Here is a 5417-nt window from a genome sequence, read left to right on the forward strand (position 1 = left end):
GGGAGTACCTCAGGGTAGTATATTGGGACCAACTTTATACTTACTCTATACGGCAGATATTCCCACAAGAGCAAACAGCACAATTGCTGTCTCTGCAGACGATACTGTAATAATGGCTTCTAGCTCGGTTCCTGTTACAGCCTGTCAAAATTTACAAATTCGTTTAAATAATCTAGAGAAATAGTTAAAACGGTCGCGGATTAAATAATATCCAAAAGAAGTGATCTTAAATACTTGGGAGTACATTTTGACAGCCAAATAAATTGGGGAAAGCACATCTGGACAAAGCGACTGCAACTAGGATTGATATACAGGAAAATGTATTGGTTCGTGAACCAAAAATCCAAATTAAGTCTACATAATAAATTATTACTGTATAAATGTATTCTAAAGCCAGTTAGGACTTACGGTATACAGATATGGGATCTAATTCTCACTTACTGAAGCTTCAGCGATTCCCATCTTAAGTTTTCAGACATATTACCCATGCACCGTGGTATGTGCCCAATTATGTTGTACATCGAGATCTTCAGATCCAAGACATTAGAGACACCGTTGTCTCACTCAGTACCACTTACAAAAATAGACTAATGAACCATCCAAATACGATTGCCCAAGATCTTCTGAAGCGACCGAGGAGAGGAAGACTAAAACGCCGTGATCATTTTATACCTAGCTGTGTGTGCATATTTTAACTATTGCTATTTTTTAATATGTTAGTATATGTTTTGATAAGTGTTATTAATACTTCAAATATTTATATATATTAAAAATTTATCTCAAAGGATATTTGTCACCTCACTCACTGGATGGATCTCCCCTCTGTTAATTATGTGATAAACTTAATGATTATTGTTTTTTTATTTGTAGAAACAGATTAAAATAAATGAAGAATGTAGAAAAATGCAGTAAACTTCTACCAAGAAGTTAAGAATTCTGCTGGTCTAATATGACAAGAGAAAAGACAGAAGAAAATGAACTGTCATCTTTTCTAACCTAAAATTTATTATTCATACTAAATTTTATAGACCTTTATTCATAGAAATTTTAATGGCTACCTTCATCATTTCACAGGTTATGTGAACACTTCCTTTCCCATAAAAAATCCATATCTTAAATCGAACTGCATAGACCTCCCAGGAAAAGTCGTCGAATATATTAATACAATTATATTCTTAGAAGATGTGATGACTACCCTTATCGATTCGCCAAAAATTTTTGTAGACCCCTTTTTAACAAAAAACTATAAGTCAGTCTAGAATATTGACAGCCTAATACAAAAATTATTATGCTCTACTGCCCCAAAAAAATTCCCAGCCAATATACCAGGAAAAGTCGTAAGAATTCTAAAAGAAATATCTAAGAACTTTGGATTCTTGATGTGAGTAATAGATATATAATTAAATTGACCACCAGTGAATAATGTTTTCCTGAAAAGACGTCAGCTCAGTTTAAAGCCGCCAAAGTTAGCAAAGTAAATGACGAAACCACAACTATGATGATACCGTCTTTTATCCCGGATTTGCCGCGTCTTTAACTGAAGGTGGACTCTAACCAATGAATCATTAAATTTGATAAAAGTGCATATCCTTAAGACATATTCAATAATTTGAACCACCTATGCGGTTTGATTAATTTTGAAGGAAATTTACTATTTATACTTTTAATAATGAAGAACTCGTTATACCTATTTTTAGACATATATTGTGAAAACATTCAGAAATTAAAAAAGTACAGAATTATCTTTAAATCTTACTAATAATCCAGTAAATGTTTTGTAGTGTAATTCTCCTCTCCTCATCACGACGAATTTGTCTGAAAATTTGGATCTTCTTCACATTTGAACTTGAACCCTAGGTTGCTTTTAGTTGGGGGGTTAAAGCCACCCCTTTTCGGGGGTGAAAAAACATACGGTAAAAATGAATAAAGTCAATACTTTTTGAGTTAATTGCAAGTGAAAATTTTTTAAAATAAAAACCACGTTTTCAGACGGTTTTTCAGAAATAACTCAAAAAGTAAATACTTATCGAAAAAATATTCTTAGCAAAAATATAGCTTACATAAAAACAATAAAAATACTGTACTATGCAGTCTGTATACCCAGAAGAATAGAGTTGTAGCTCATGAAAAGTAGGTTCTTATTTGTCAAATTCCAAATGAATATTTCAACGTGAAATAATCAAAGAATGAAGCGCTTCTCAGGAAAAACTAAGCACACTTTGTCAACTGAATCCAACTTTACAGTTCTTTACTCTCCTGTGTTAAATCCTGGTCTTTATAATACTACATAAAAGTCAAGACCACAAATATCTATCCTTGGGTCATATTTGATACCAAGATCGATGTGTTTCTGAATACCAAATCGAAAGTTACCACATGCATAGAAATTATCACGTCCCAATTCATATTCTCTAACTTTTAAGCCCCTTCTTAAAATTTCTTTGGCTTTGATACTCCGAATTGTGTAGGTTACAGCAATTTTTTCATTACGACGGATGCCAAAAGACCTGACAGTATATATAGCTTTTGAGAATACAGGTTGTTGTCCTGTAAATTGTTCCAATACCTTACCAGCTCGAAGAAGCCTGTCACCAGATTCTTCTACACAAATGTTAAGGCATAGTTATCGGATAGGTAGCTATTGCATACTATTTTTTGTTTTATCTTTAACTTCTCTTTTTTCTTTTCCATCTTTTGGCTTAGCTACGGGCGTCATTGTTAATCAGTTTTGTTTAAATCATCCCCCAATTAGCACCACAAATAAAATTAATCGTTACCGCTATTAAATTTACTTTACTTATGTACTGTTTATGTGATCTGTAAGTTTAACCGGTTCAAAATGCTTTTCCTTTTGGTTAAAATTGGTTTTAAAGTAAAAGCTAATTTTTTTAAATTATGAAAAAATGCTCTTTTTTCAAAGTAACCTACACAGTATTAATTGAAAAGTCAAAAATTATAGGTATTGCTTTTTTGAACATTTTGGCATTTTTGTTTTTCTGTAGGGCAAAAATTGGTTAAAAAATTGCTATCTAAAATTTGGATACAGTCAAGATTAGCGACTAGTTCAAGTTCTTTCAACTGCAACACTTTTAAAAACAGGGGGTTAAAAAAATAATTTAATGATGTTATTGTCCTTAAAAAGGGCAACAAAATAGCTTTTTAGTACTTCATAGCTTAAAAGCTAACTCAGATATGAGTAAAAAACATACTTAGGCAGAGACATAATTTTGCCCATCTTTATAAACTAGTAAGGGTTGTTTTTTAAGTAAAAATAAAATAAATTCATAACATTTTGATTTGATTGAAAAATAATAAAAATACTACAGCCATTCAAATTTCTTCGCAAGGGGTGGTTTTATAAGGGTAAAAGTTCTGTGGTAAAAAATTAAAACAGTAAAGAAATCCAAATTTAATGTTACTGTTCAATTAAATAATTTTAAATTGCTTTAATTTACAATTATATGATTTTTTAATGGGGGCCATTTTCACCCCATAAAAATAAAAAGCAAGCAAGGGTAAAAGTCCAATTTTGAATTGAAGGGTAAGGATAACCTAAATTGAAATTTCCATGCCAACCAGTGGATACAAGGTATTCAATGACATTGTTTTAATTATAACTAATCTAAATCTACCCACTTTAATTTACAATTATATGATTTTTGAAGCGAAAAAGACGCCCCCTACGGATAATGCAAATAGCAGTCATAATACTAAGAACCAAAGATTCGCAAAAATTGCAAATCGGTCAAAAGTTCTTTAGGAAAAGGCTGTGTATATCAAATCATATAATTTTATCTACTTTTAAGAACAAAGATGAAATAGGACACTATAAAATCATTGGTAGAAGAGGAAGAAAACCTCCAGGTTAAAAAACAAATGAGGTTACTGTTAAAATCAGAGCACATAGAAAGTTTTCCATCTGTAGAGAGTCATTACACACAAAAATGTACTGACAGGAAAGCATCATCTGTGTATAATTTATCCAGGTGCTGCTTCTAAAGGAAAAATTGTTTTAGAAAAAGATTATAAGACCACATAAAAAAGATGACCAAGCGCAAGACGCTAAAGCAGGACATAAAGAAAGAACTAAGAATTATATATCATTTATGTCAGTTTCATTTAATTTGCAAAGCATTATGTGAAGTTTCTTTGGGGTACTGCATGAGAAAACTGACCATGTTCAATTTTACAGTTTACGAATCTGTAGGCTCCTAATAGAGGCTTTTGCTTTTTTCAAACAGATGTTCAGGGTAAAAAAGGAATGTGTGAAATTTGAACATGTTATCATAACAACATTTGAAGAAGATAAAGCATTTATCCCTTTTTAAGACACATACGGAGGTCAAAATAGCAATTTGCAGATATCCGTCTTATTTCTTTATTTAGTTCAAAATATCCACCTGTAAGTTATAGAATAAAAATTTTTGGAAAATTGACACTTATTTATGAAAGTAGCCTCGATGCATAGCGCTATAGAGCGGCAAAAGAAATTCGTTTATATGTTTTGTGTAAATTATTGGATAAATATTTTTAAATTAGCTCGTTCTACGCCCGGTCAAAATAAGAATAAACCTTAATATAAAACAGAAGAAACAAAATTCAATGACATCTAGGATTTAAAATTATTGTCGGCTATGTTCAAGAAAAATAATTCATTATCAAATAGAACATCACTTCAAACGTCTACTAAGAGAAAGATATAACACATTTCTGCAATGGTATCCAAGTTAAAAAATTCTGTTAGATGTAAGATTTTGATGTTTAAGGGGAAATAACAATTGCTTTAAATAATTTCATTTACAATAATTTTGTAATGATGCGATCCTGATGTCCTTTTGAATGGACATGTTTTTTTTCACATTTAGAATAAAAATAAAAATTTAGAAAAATTTACATGTGTTCTTATACTAAAATCATACTAATTCTATTATTTAATAAAAAAAAAAACAAAAAAGATCAGGTCAGGTCCAGGAGGTTATACCAGCCAAATTGATAACTAAGTCTCGTCGATTATATTGCATTTGACAAATCCTTCTCCAGTCTACTCCAGATTCTTTCGCAATTATCTGGTGACCTTAAGCAAAACCTGGACTCATCCCAGAACAAAACAGTACTCCAATCTGCAATTTTCGTGTCCCCTTGCAAAAGCAAGTCGAGATCTGCGGTGTTACACGGATAGCCGTGGACATAGGGCTGGTTTTCTGGATAATAAATTCGCTTTATGAAGTAATAGACGACTTTACCTACTTATATACACATTTCGGACTTCGTTCTTGCGATTTGCCAGCTTAATTAACCCTTAACTGGTATCGTTATTTTTGTACTTGTAACTGGTATCGTCGGGTCAATTCTGATCCGACATTTTATTGCCCGCATCAATCTTACCAACGGCTTTTACAGCATCCGTTGGTATTAAT

General features: G+C 31.7%; 1 pseudogene; it reads right to left on the reverse strand.

Moving 5' to 3' along the window:
• Positions 1-2222: 2222 nt before the first annotated feature.
• On the reverse strand, positions 2223-2719 carry LOC140446942 (large ribosomal subunit protein uL5-like; annotated as a pseudogene).
• Between the last annotated feature and the right edge of the window lie 2698 nt (positions 2720-5417).

This window comes from Diabrotica undecimpunctata, chromosome 7, assembly GCF_040954645.1.
Source record: "Diabrotica undecimpunctata isolate CICGRU chromosome 7, icDiaUnde3, whole genome shotgun sequence".
NCBI classification, from domain to species: Eukaryota; Metazoa; Arthropoda; class Insecta; order Coleoptera; family Chrysomelidae; genus Diabrotica; species Diabrotica undecimpunctata.